Here is a 13,522-nt window from a genome sequence, read left to right on the forward strand (position 1 = left end):
CATACATGGAGGAGCCAGGACAAAGCCTGTTTCTCTGTGTGACAGAGCAAGCTGTAGGATCTGCTGGGCTGCTGTCCTGAGGTCACTTAAACCTCAGGTTTCATCTTTTGGAGACTTCCCTGGATGTGTTTCTGTGAAAATTCAGCCTGTTCCCAAGCTCCAAACCTCCTGAAACCTTGACATCCTCATGGCTGCTTCTCTTACTCCAGTTAAGATCCACACCTTGCCTTCCATGGACCCGTGTCACCATCCTGGTTCCATCATCTATCTTCTCTCCCTCTTCCATTCACCCACAGCTCCCATCTTCACCCTGATGGCCACTAAAACGTGATGTGGCTTTGCTTTTGCTGCCCTCCTCCCCTCTCTTGTTGCCCCAGCCTGTTGCTTCACTGCATCCCCCAGCCTGCAGCAGCTGGCAGCGAGTGCCCAGGAGGGACCTTGCCGTGCCCAAATCCCTTCTCCTGTGCCACTGGAGACCATCTGCAGCAGATGGCAGGAGCTCTGTCAGCTGCTGGCTCTTCAGGAGCCTCTTCCCTCTCCTGTGGTGGGCAGTTGGGGGATGTTGGCAGAGCAGGGGATGGGCTGCACTGCTGGAGCTTCCCGAGCAGATGCCCTTCCCTGCCCGCCTCCATCTCTGTGGGCTCCTCCTCCTGCTGACTCCCAGCCTTCCCTGTTGCATAAATTACACCACGAGTTTGAGGATCGTTTTTCCCACACCTGCTTGGGGCTTCAGAAACCTATTCCAGTGCATCTAGATCTGACTTTGGTCAGAAACAACAGTCTGTTCATGATGGATGTGGTGGAAAGTCCCTTCTGCTAAACCAGAGGCTCCCTCAGTGTGCCACCATCCCTGCTCTGTGCTGTGCTGGGAGCTGCTGGGAAGGCTCCAGGGCTCTCCTTTCCTCCTGTGTTCCAGATGGCTGATTAATGTCTCCTGCTGCCCTTGGCAAACACAGCCCTGGGGCAGTGCCCTGGGGCAGCTGGGGAAGCTGGCAGTTGTTCCAAAGGGGTTACTGCAGCTTCCTGGCGGGGTGTCCTCCAGTCCTTTTTGGGGTCCCTGTGGGAAGGGCTGAGTCTGTGTGTGCCCCTGTGCAAGCAGGGAGATGCTCACAGTGCCTGGCCCTCCACAGGCTGCTCCATGGCCATCCCTGCCCTGGCAGGGTGCAGGAGGCAGCTGCACCTCTGGGGCTGGGCAGGGAATGCTCTTCCCAAGAGAAAATGGGATTTCCAGAACTTTCCCCTACACAGGGAACCCGTTGGAGTTCACCATGCAAGAGAGCAAGGGAAAAGGTTCAGTCACAAATTAACAAGACTTAGTGATGCTGCCAGGGCTGGAGCCCCTCCAGAGCCAGCGAGATCTGGGGGTGCTCATCTGGAGAGGAGAAGGCTCCAGGGAGAGCTCAGAGCCCCTGCCAGGGCCTAAAGAGGCTCCAGGAGAGCTGGAGAGGGACTGGGGACAGGGGATGGAGGGACAGGACACAGGGAATGGCTCCCACTGCCAGAGGGCAGGGCTGGATGGGATATTGGGGAGGAGTTGTTCCCTGTGAGGGTGGGCAGGCCCTGGCACAGGGTGCCCAGAGCAGCTGTGGCTGCCCCTGGATCCCTGGCAGTGCCCAAGGCCAGGCTGGGCAGGGCTTGGAGTACCCTGGGCTATGGAAGGTGTCCCTGCCCTGACAGGGGTGGAAAGGTCCCTTCCAACCTGAACCATTCTGTGATTCCATGGATGCTCTGCAGCAGACATGTTTTTAAAGGACTACAGCTCTAAGCTTTCTGTGTTTGAAATTTTGAAGTCAGGTTGTTCCTAAGGGCAGTTATCATTGCAATTAATGCAATTAATGACATCTATTAATGACAGCAATTAATGACAGCAATTAATTGCCACTTTTTGGGAAAGTATATTTTTATGGAAAATCTGGGGGGCAGGTTGGAGGAGGGGGTGGTCTGGCTCCCTCTGTGTTCCTGCTTGCCTGCAGCTTTTGCTGGGGACATGCCATGATCTGAAGCAGATGAGTTTTCCACGTGCAGAGGGGTCCAGGAGGTGGGGACACCCTTGGCACCTTGTGACCCCAAAGCTGCTCTGGCAGCTGTGTGGGGGGTGCCAGGAGCCTCTGGAGCAGCTCCTCTGTGTGGAACAAAGCCCTGCAGGCCGGGTGACACATGCAAATGGGACTGCAAACCAAAAGAACAAAGAGCTCAAACACAGCCAAAGCCTCGGCTGCCTGGGCCAAGTCCTGGGCTTGTGGCATTAGCAACTGCTCTAAAGGCTGTAATCTACACCAAAGCCTGCCTTGATTTGAGTGGGGCTGCAGCCAGGACCAGCTTTGGGCTGCTTTGCCATGTTTTTAAGATTTTCCAGCATTTGTAGTTCCAGACTCAAGGAGCTGCAGGCTGGGCCCACTGGGAAGTTTTCCAGACACTTGACACAGCGTGGGTACCTCTCTGATGGGGCCACCTTGCCAAGAACCTCGGAACAAAAACCTCACACACTGTGAAACACCAATTTTCCAGAGCTGCAGCGAGTCCAGGAATATCCCACACCTGAGAATTTTTACTCCTTTAAGGGCAAATGTTGCTTAATAAAGAGTCCCCAGTGCTGCCATTCCTTGCTTTCCTCAGCTTTGGCTCCAAAAGTGTGTGGCTCCTGAACATGGCATCACAGGGGCAGAACTGGGAAAGGAACTGGGGGGACAAAGGTTGTAATGGTCCAGGAATAATGAACCCTTTCAGCAGGAGGGTCACAGACACACAAGTGCTGGTGGAGGGGCCTCTGGAGGTCTCCAGCCTAACCTCCCATGCACAGCAGGGTCACCATGGAGGGCAGGTGGAGAATCCTCCCTTCTTCCCTTCCTCACCCAGGTATTCCTCACTGTGGTGCATTCAGTGCTCGTGCTGGAGGAAGGCATCTGAGTTCAAATGCATTCTCCAGGAGGGCCCATGGTCTGAAAGCCTGTGATGCTTAAATGGCCAGGGGGAGTTTTACCCAGAAAAGCAAAAAATGAGGGAGGTTTTAACCAGAGAAACCGATTTTCAGTTCAATACCTGGATATGTTTGGACTCTGAGCTGAACAGCAGCACAAAAACCAGGGTCCTTGGGGTCAGTGGTGGCACCTGGAGTGGGGACAGTTGGACCATTGTACAGTGACAGTCTGTAGTGTCCCACCTGGGGACTGTGTGGGCCTGGAGTGCTGTGGGGCAAGGAGGGAGAGCTGCAGGTGAGACAGCGGTGAGAGACATCCAGGTCTCTGGGAATGAATGTGGGCTCAGTTGTCCTGTCTGTCCCCTCTGCCCATGGTGGACAAACAGTGCTCACTCCCACCCCTGTGCCTTGCACAGAGGCCCTGTGTGCTCCTGCCACTGCAAACAGTTCTCCAGGCTGCTGGAGCCTGCATCCCCAAGCCCTGAGGATTGAAGGTCAGGACAGCCCTTGCTCTGTGACTGATCACAGCACTGTCCTGGCTGCTGCACAGCATCACCTCCAGCCTCACTGCACAGGGTGTGGGAATGCTGTCCTGGGGAATGCCTTGCTGTGGACCCTCAGGGGATGCTCTAGACCCTCAGGGGATGCTCTGGACCCACAAGGGATGCTCTGGACCCTCAGGGAATGCTCTGGACCCTCAGGGAATGCTCTGGACCCACAGGGGATGCTCTGGACCCACAGGGTATCCTGCTCCCCACATGTTGGAGCTGCCTGAGTCCCCCCACTCAGACTGAGTCCCTGGGTGAAGGCAGTGAGGGGGAAGCTTGCCCTCTTCCCCCAAGGCTTTCCAAGTCTCCCCCTTCTCACAGTGGCAGGACAGTCACAGGCATTTCCCTGCCAGATGCTCTGACAGAAATTCTGCCCTGACAGAGCCTTCTCCCCCACATCTTCCCACTCCCTGCCCTGTCCCGTGGCCTCTGGACTGGCTGGTGCCTTGCAGCATCATGGTGCATTTCCCTGCCACTCTGTCTTCAGCCGGGGGTCAGGCAGTTAATCCTGACCCCGATCACAGCCGCTGCTGCACGGGGTAATTGAAAATGCCAGAATTCCCTGCTGACCTTCCTATAATAAAAGCAGTTCCCCCCATCCAGTAACCTGACACTCCAGGGACCGAGATCTGTCAGGAGGGCTCCGAGGAGATGCTGGAAAGCTCCCAGCTGTTCACCTCGCCTTTTCCCCTGGGTGATTTCAAAGTGTTGCCAGGGAGAGGCCACGGGCTGGGCTGGCTTTGCTCTCTCTGAGTCGTGAGTGTTTTCCAGAGCAAATGTTGACTCTGTCTGACATGACATGGGTTAGTGGAATTAAAGTGATCAGAGATAGGGGGTTTGCTGCCTGTAACCTGATTCTCCCAGCTAAGCCAGCAGAGGAATGGATGCTTTGATTTTACCGGGACCTCGACAGCGCTGCCCCACTAGGCAGGAGTAGGGGCTCAGCCTTGGGACTGGCAGGTGAGGGGGGGCTGGCTGCAGACTGGGGGGAAGATTGCATGGGTCTAAATGGGTCTAAAGATGATGAAAGAGAAGCTGTGGAGAGATCCTCATGTCCCCCCCGCAGTCTGGAGCCACACAGTCCCACCAGACACTCCCAGGAGATGCTGCCAGCAGAGTCTGAGCCCCTGGGCTGCTCCCTGCAGTGCTGCCCTGCCTGCTGGCAGGGTCTCTTCCCATTTTATTCCCTTTACAGCAGTGCTTCAGCTTCCCAGCCTGCACACTGTGACCTTCCAGGTCACAGCAGCACCAAGGCTGCAAAGTGGCCCTGGAGTGCCATGGACATTTGTGTAGCTGGATGTGGGCTTGGTTTATTGGAGCCAGACTTCCTAAAAAACACTGGCAGTGATGGTGGCCCAAGAGTCAGGACCTGACACAGAAAACTGGTCTCTGCTATCAAAGTCTATTAGACAAGGATGCCCTGATGGGTCCTTTGGGAGGGGATGAGCCAGAATACACTGAATCATAAAATCACAGAATCCCAGACTGGCTTGGGTTGAAAGGGACCCTGAAGATCATTTTATTCCACCCCCTCCCATGGGCAGGGACACCTTCCACTATCCCAGGCTGCTCCAAGCCCATCCAGCCTGGCCTTAGACTCCTCCAGGGGTCAGGCAGATAGAGGTGGGATTAGGAGGGAGGTGAGCTCAGGATGTTGAAAAAGCAGGGCTGGGAGAAAGGAACAGCTCCCAGATGGAAGCTCTTGTTGAATAAAAAAGGAAGATGTCCTAGGAGATGTCTTGGGGCTCCTGGAACTGCTCAGAGTTGTGGTGTTGTGGGGATGGGTTAGAGAGACAAACACATGAGCTGCCTAAGAACCCTCAAATCAACTCAGAGACATAGAAGCAAAGAGAAAAATGGGCCTATTTCTTTCTCATTGCCCCAAAACAATTCTTCATTGTGTGATGCCCTCCTGCTGCTTTTTGTCAGCTTTCTCCTAATGAATTTCCCTGGGCTTTAGAGAGAGTTTTACCAATTACATGAACTTTGGATGCATCGAGGATCTCTCACCCCACTCCCAGCAGAACTGGGATGATAGGAAATGCAGGAACAGCCTCCTCCCCTCCCTGAGCTGGGGGGCACAGCCAAAAATACCCAGTGGAAGTGCCCAGGAGAGAGGGAAGAGCAGCTCTGCAGGGCTGAGCTGAGGCAGGGAAGTGTCACCTTGGACACACTCAGGAATATCAAACCTCAGCAAGGAGATGGATCCTGGGTACTGAACTCAGTTTTGAGGTTTATGTTTGAAAAGGAGATAAACAAAAAATTAGAAAAGATAGAGGAGGAAGTTATCAGGCTGATAAATGTGTGAAGTGCTCAGGAAACTACTTGGAAAACAGAAAGGAATCACAGAATCATTTTCTGATTTGTGCTGCAAAGGACCTTAAAGATCTTCCAGTTCCAACACTCCATGGGCAAAAAGGAAATATTTTCACTATCTTTCAACTTGTCCATGATGACAATATTCTTTTTCTAGACTCCTCCTCCATTTAGTTACAAAACCCAGAAAAGTTCCTGCAGTTGGAAACTGAAGTCCATAAATTTTAACCTGAAAATAAAAGGTGCATTTTAAAAGAGAGCCTGAGGGAAACCTCCCCAGGGGCCTGGTGGGTTCAGCATCATCTGAAGTCCTCAAAGGAAGCAGGGGGTGTGTCTGTAGCATACTCAGGGGGTCAAACACAAGTGTTTCAGCTATTTTTAGCTCTGCCTGGGTTTGTGCAGATGTTCAGACCTGGGTGTTATGGAGCTTTCCCAATTCTCTGCTAAATTGCTCTGCTCTTGTGCTGTCTCATCGTGCTGCCCTGGGTTTGGTGTGACCTTCTTCAGCTTTTCCTGTGATTAAAAAGTGATTGTTTCTCCTGGAAAACTCACATTTTGTTCCTTTCTGTTTGCTTCCATTTCCTTCTTTCCCTTAAAACTTTTCACCATTTCCAGCAAGTCCCAAAGAAGCAAATATTTGTATGAAAGTCAGATTCTGGCTGTGCCAAGCCTGAGGCTTCATGGTGTAACCAACACCCCCCTTTGTCCCTGCAGCAGATCAGGCAAATCCTTACTTACAGAACCCAAAGCCTCTTGTGGAGGATCAGTGCAGGTTAAGCTGCCTTTGTGTGATGGATCTGTGCCACCTGGGGTTTGGTTTCCCTTGGAGCCTTGGAGCCTTCCTTTGGTTTCCCTGAGGGAGCCTTGAGGTGCTGCTCTGGAGCCATGGAGGTGTTATCCGCATGTCACAGCATCCTCAGAGAGCAGCTCTGCCACAGAGGAGCCTGGACATGCTTTCAGTCAAAGATGTAAAGCTGTAAAGAGAGATGTGCCTGGATGGGATCTTTAGCAAAAGCTCTTTCAAAAAAAAAAAAAGAAGCTATTTCATAAAAGTGGCTTCAGCTTCATAATCAGGGCCCAGACCATCACTTGTGATCTCTAATTTTTTTTTTCTTTTTTTTTTTTTTTTTTTTTTTTCTCCTTTAGAAGACATATTTTAAATTCTGTCTGTGCCTCAGACACAGTGCCTGGGAGACAGGACATGCGGGGCTCGTTTACAGGGATGTGGCAGAGAAGGAATGTGTTTAATGACCAAAAATTGGGATTTTATCTAGAGCTAATCAGAAAGACTAAGGGGTGTTGATACAGAGGGGCTACTGAGGGGAGCCCCATTCTTGGAGGTTTAAAGATTCACCTAATACAGCTTTCCTTCCTTGGTGTGGTCATGGACCAGAAGCTCTGGGAGTCCCATCCCAGCAGCATTCCTGGGATTTGGTGCTCTAGGGAACAGAAAGGGGCAGTGGAAGAGGAGGGCTCAGTCCTGTCAGCCTTCACAGCTCTTCTCTGCTCCATGTGGAGGCACCTGGGCCTCTTGGCTCATCCCTTTCCTCAGCACAGTCTGTGGAATGAAATGGAACATAAAATATTTCAAATGGAAACGCCTACAGCGATCATCTGGTCCAGCTGCTTCACCTAGACATGGATAATGACTGGGAGAGGCCAGAGCAGCCCAGGCTGGGCTGTGTGTATCCTGCTGGTACTGACTGCACACCATGGCTCTGGGACCAAGCCAAGAGCACAGGGTGCATTCCCCTGGCTGTTACCCTTTTGTTAGATGAGAGCATCAGGACATGTCAGCCCCACCCTGACACGGGCCAGACCCACCTCGTGGTACCAGAGGCATTGGCCTCTGTGAGGCTGAAGCTGCTACACTGATTCTGGGGAGGTCAGAACCAGCCTAATGGCTTTGCTTTGGCCCTTGCCAAACCCACTGGGACCACACATTTCCTCCCCAGGGGGTATTTGAGCTTTCCTGGGAGACAGTCAGTCAAGCAGGACTTGAGATCCCAGTTGTTCCTTAAGGATGCCTTCATGGAAAATGTGGTGTGCAGTGGGATTTGAGACCTGCCTGACTATGTCCACCTTGTGACATTGAGCCAGCCTGGTTTGAAAGGACAATGTCTTGAGGTGTCTTCAAATCCCAGAATGATTTGGGTTGGAAGGGATCTTAAAGCCCATCCTATTCCATTCCCTGCCATGGCAGGGACACCTTCCACTGTCCCAGGCTGCTCCAAGCCCTGTCCAGCCTGGCCTTGGGCACTGCCAGGGATCCAGGGGCAGCCACAGCTGCTCTGGGCACCCTGTGCCAGGGCCTGCCCACCCTCACAGGGAACAATTCCTGCCCAATATCCCATCCAGCCCTGCCCTCTGGCAGTAGAAGCCATTCCCTGTGTCCTGTCCCTCCATCCCTTGTCCCCAGGCCTTCTCCAGCTCTCCTGGAGCCCCTTCAGGCCCTGGAAGGGGCTCTGAGCTCTCCCTGGAGCCTTTTCTTCTCCTGGCTGAACCTCCCCAGCTCTCCCAGCCTGGCTCCAGGGCAGAGGGGCTCCAGGCCTTGGAGCATCTCCATAGCCTCCTCTGGACTTGCTCCAACTCCACCACATCCTTTCTGTGCTGGGACCCCAGGGCTGGAGGCAGAATTGCAGGGGGGTCTCTCCACAACCAAGCAGAGGAGCAGAATCCCCTCCCTGGAGCTGCTGCCCACGCTGTGGGGTCAGCCCAGGACACAGATGGTGTTCTGCCAGCCCAGCCCTGGCAAAGCTCAGGGGTGATCCCTTCAGGGAGGTGATGGCCATGCAGCTCTGCTGGCAACACCTGAGCATGGGGGGACCTCCTGACCCCCATCCTTCCCAAGTGTTTGCAGTTCCTGAGCCCAGGCAGTGCTCTGTGTGTGCTGCAGAGCTGCCAGCACCCCCACACTGATCCTGCAGAGCTGCCTCAGCCACACAACTCTGCTCTGCTCCCTGGGTTGAGATAAACTGCCAAATGCCCGGCCTGGGCAGGGGTCTGGCTGGGAGCAGCGTTGTGTGGCCATGCAGGGCTCGGGGTGGTGACCATGAAGTGTCACTGGCATCCCTCCCATGGGGTCACCATGTGGGGCACGTTGGCTTTGTACATTAGTGGATTTTCATTAAGCTTGTTTTACACTCCACTGGTGGCTTCAGTGTGGTTTATTTCTCCAGCAATTCAAGGAAGCCACAGCGCTGCACTGTGAGGAATCTGAGGCCATCCCTGATCAAGAGGATGCAGAAAGTGCCTTTCAAGGACTGCAGTGGTTGGGTTTGCCTCAGTGCCCCGTGCTGATAATGCCAAGGGTGTGGGTTTGATCCCCATATGGACCATTCACTTCAGAGATGGACTCAGTGATCTTTGTGGATCCTTTCCAACTCAAAATATTCTGTGAAATCTGTGCAATCAAGTAACATTGAGGTTAAGGGATTCAGTCAGGAGCAGTGTTTCCATCAGCTGTGGAATGAAGGCAGGTCTGTTTGTTTTTTGCACTTTTGGGACACACCTACCCCTGGATACCCCATCGGGATAAATCCACCTCTGTTCACACCTTCATGGTGACAGCACAGGGAGATCAAGGCTCTGAGAGTGGGGACTCTCCATATCTGATCTCCTCTGTGTGTCACAGGGCACAGTCAGCTGCCTGGGCATCGTGTCAGAATCCAGCTGAAGCTGTTCCTGCTGACTGGACCTGGGAAAGTCACTCTGAGTCTGGCTGGCTCCTCTAAACTGGTTTCAAGCTCACATGTCCAGTGCCAGCCCATCCCTGATTCATGGGCCTGGGAGCCTCTCTGTGCACCCCAGGCCCTCACCTGGCATAAAGGGTGTGACAAAGGACCATGTTTTGTGGCACTGCAGAGTTAGCAAAAAGTCCAGGAGAGGGATTGATTGTTTGGCAGTCTCAGGGCCACACCTGGGCTCCTTCATCTTCTGGGGCTCCCAGTATCACACTCCTGGACAAACTGGAGCAGGTCCAGCAGGACAAGGAGGTTACCCTGAGGCTGGGGCTGGAGCATCCAAGGTGAGGGCAGCTGAGGGCTGGGTCTGATCAGCCTGGAGAGGAGGAGGCTGAGGGGCATCGAGGGGGAGAACAGTGGCAACATCCACAAGGCACAACCAGCAAAATCCCAGTGCAATGTGAGGGAAAGTTTCTGCCCCTAAGAGCAAGGCAGCTGGGGGCTGCTGCTCAGAGCCTGTGGGAGCCCCATCCATGGGGATCAGACTCACTAGGTCTCATCTGGACACAGTCCTGAGCAAAATGATCTGATTTTGAAATTAGTCTGCCAGCCCGTGGCACCAGAAACCTTCAGAGGTCACTTCCGAGCTGGGTCTTGCTGTGGTTTCATTGCTGTGCACTCCCCTGGTGTCCTGATAAGAGCAGCAGTTACTGAGGACATGCACTGGGGAGGTTCCTGCTCTTCCAGAGCCCTCCCTTGCCCCAGGTGCAGGAAAGGCTCTGAGGTTGCTGTAGTCATTCATCTCCCCTGCCTCCTCCCACCATGCAGCACATTTTCCTCATTAAGCTCCTTCCATGAGCCCCACCTCATCCATTTGGGTCTTTTGCTGAGCCAAAGGAGAGCAGGTTCACCAGGTACCAGCAGCACATGAGTCACACACTGTGCTGTAGCTGTTGTCTGGTACATCTCCCTCAGGAGAGGCAGGAGATGCCCTGGAGAGGTCCTGTACTCACAGGCTGGGGTGCAGTGCATGGAACTGGAAGAAGAACATCCCAGAGACCTCACTCCTACCAGGAGGAACCTGGAGCTGAGGAGCTTCTCCAGCTGCAAGGCCACTGAACCTGTGCCTGAATCATGGGATGTTGCCACATCCTGGTGTTGTGGTGGGACAGCCCTGGCTGTACATGGCCCCTGTCCTGGAAAAGCCCAGTGTGTAAATATGGGATCAGCTCCCAGAGCAGCTGGCACAGACACTGTGGGCTGTGTGCTTCCCTCAGTCCAGTGCCATCCCTGCCACAGGGCATCCGCAGCACAGTCACATCTTCCTCCTGAGCCTGGTCTCCAGAGACAGAGATGTTTGTCTTGAAAATTGCAGATGTCCTACAGAATCTGTTTGAACAAGGAAGCAGTGAGCTCTGGCAAGAGCTGACAGGCTCCAGAAACATTACCTGTGTTTTATCTTCACACAGCGTGAGAAACTCTTCCCAGGAGTTTGGAAAGATGTGGCCTGAAGCAGTGGGATGGGGGTGTCAAGGTGGGAGGGGAGCAGTGCCACGGAGTGAGGGGAGGGCTGAGGTGACACAGAGGGTTTCAGACTGTTGGGTAATGGGGCTTTGCTCAAGCAGAAATGGATGGAAGGAGTGGCCTCAGGATCTGTTGGAATCATGGTGTGGTTTGGGTTGGAAGGGCCTTTAAAGATTATCTCATCCCCTGCCATGGGCAGGGACACCTTCCACCAGACCAGGTTGCTCCAAGGCCCATCCAGCCTGGCCTGGGACACTTCCAGGGATGAAGTTCTCTGCTGTCCTTCTAGTTTTGTTCTCCTGGACAAAACTGGAGCTCAACAACACTGCTGAGGCTAATCCACATCACACCTTCCTTCAGGAGTGGGGTAGCCTAGGCAGGTGAAGGAAAGTGGTGCAGCAGTGTGGCGCAGGTCTTGTGTTTGCCAAACCCAGCCCCTTGGCACCCAGACATTGAGCATCCTGGGAACTGTGGTGCTGAGTCAGAAAAGCAGCAGGGAAGAGGCAGACGGTGGACCAGAAAAATGGCTTTTGTTGGTGTGTTTTAGAGGAGTTGCTCAGTGGTAATTTATTGTGATGTGCAGGAACATGCTGGGGCCATGCTTGTCCAAGCCCCGTGGTCCTGCCACTGCAACCCCAGCTGGCACAGCTCCTGTCACTGCCCCTGATGCCAACGGGAGCCAGCCTAGAGATGGGTGAGAGGTGCCTTCCTCTGGGTGCTGCTCCTCCAGGCTGTTTCTCAGAGCTGCCAAATGAGTTGTTCTTCTGTGAAATATTGTAAGGGTTGGACTTGGGAAAAGCCCATCTGAGTGCAAACCACTCTGCATCCATTTGGCCTGGCATGCAAGTGATGGGAAAACTTTCATGCTACCACTCTCCAATCCTCTCCTAGCCCTGAGGCTTCTCCTGTGCCCTGCAGCTGCTGCAGTGGTGAGCCTGTGCTGGCAGCTGTGCCAGGGCTAACGCTGACTGCACTCGAGCCTCTCTCCAGGGCTGGGCTGGCACTAGGGCAGGTCTGGGGTAGCCCTGCACTGAGGAGGATGTGCTGGCAGTGCCAGCAGCAGGCAGGGCACGGGGAGGGCTCCTCTCACCGCTCTGGGATGGGGGAGAGGAGCCAGCACAGGCAGCTGTGGGTGTCAGCCCTGCAGCAGGGGTGGGGGTGTTGGCTGCTCTGCTGTCAGCACCTGGAATCAGAGAATATCCCCACAGGGGTCATCGAGTCCCGCTCCTGGCCCTGCACAGACACCCCAACAATCCCACTTGTGCATCCCTGAGAGTGTTGTCTGAGCACTACTGGAGCTCTGGCAGCCTCAGGGCCGTGCCCATGCCCTGGGGAGCCTGGGCAGTGCCTGCACCCTCTTGGCGGAAGAACCTTGCCCTGATCTCCAGCCTAAACCCCCCTGGCAGAGCTCCAGCCGTTCCCTGGGAGCTGTCCCTGCTCACAAAGCAGAGATGGGAGCTGCCCTCAGGAGAAGCTGCAGGCTCCGAGGAGTTTCCTGCCCCTCAGGACTGAGGCAGCCCGGGCTGTTGGCTCACCCTGCTCCCCAGCCCGCCGGGCCAGGGCCGATCAGGCTTTCCCAGGGCGGCCGCAGCTCCCTGCTCCGGTCCCTTCCCTGTGGGTCTGCCAGCCCCGCTCCGGTCCCTGCCCGTGGGGCTACCAGCCCAGCTCCCCGCTCCGGTCCCTTCCCTGTGGGCTGCCAGCCCAGCTCCCCGCTCCGGTCCCTGCCCATGGGGCTGCCAGCCCAGCTCCGGTCCCTGCCCGTGGGCCTGCCAGCCCAGCTCTCCGCTCCGGTCCCTTCCCTGTGGGGCTGCCAGACCAGCTCCGGTCCCTTTTCTGTGGGGCTGCCAGCCTAGCTCCCCGCTCCAGTCCCTGCCCGTGGGGCTGCCAGCCCAGCTCCCCGCTCCGGTCCCTGCCCGTGGGGCTGCCAGCCCAGCTCCGGTCCCTGCCTATGGGGCTGCCCAGCCCAGCTCCCCGGGCGGCTTTCCCGGCCGAAGGTCCCGGTAGCGGGAGCGGCCCGGGTGTGTGAGGGCCGGCAGGGAGAGCGGCCCGGGTGTGTGAGGGCCGGCGGGGAGAGCGGCCCGGGTGTGTGAGGGCCGGCGGGGAGAGCGGCCCGGGTGTGTGAGGGCCGGCAGCGGGAGCGGCCCGGGTGTGTGAGGGCCGGCGGGGAGAGCGGCCCGGGTGTGTGAGGGCCGGCGGGGAGAGCGGCCCGGGTGTGTGAGGGCCGGCGGGGCCCTTCGTGCTCGCTGCGAGGAGCGGGGCCGGGCCGGGCTGCTCTCCATTGTCAGCGTGTCAGGTCAGCTTTGTGCTGCCTGCTCAGCGCTGGATGCGCCTCCCGTGATTGGCATGTGCAGCGTGCAGCCCCAGCCGGCCCGAGCCTTGGGAAGCTGCTCTGAGCGAATGGAAACGTAAAAACCACCCATATCCCCATGGCAGGCAGCGAGGAGTGCATGCTGTGGGGCTGGTGGGGCTCTTTGCGGTAGAACAGTGTTGTGCCTGCTCCAACCTGGGCTCCTTTTGCCACTTTCCTGCTTGAG

The 13,522-nt window shown here is 55.6% G+C and overlaps 1 protein-coding gene across 3 annotated transcripts in view; it reads left to right on the top strand.

Annotated features, from left to right (window-relative positions):
* The window catches only part of EPHB2 (EPH receptor B2), a 133,640-nt gene that overhangs the window by 96,368 nt on the left and 23,750 nt on the right, over positions 1-13,522 (top strand). The gene's annotated exons all lie outside the window — the stretch shown is intronic.

This window comes from Melozone crissalis, unplaced genomic scaffold, assembly GCF_028551555.1.
Source record: "Melozone crissalis strain CALT ecotype California unplaced genomic scaffold, PUWL_Pcris_2 ptg000251l_1, whole genome shotgun sequence".
NCBI classification, from domain to species: domain Eukaryota; kingdom Metazoa; phylum Chordata; class Aves; order Passeriformes; family Passerellidae; genus Melozone; species Melozone crissalis.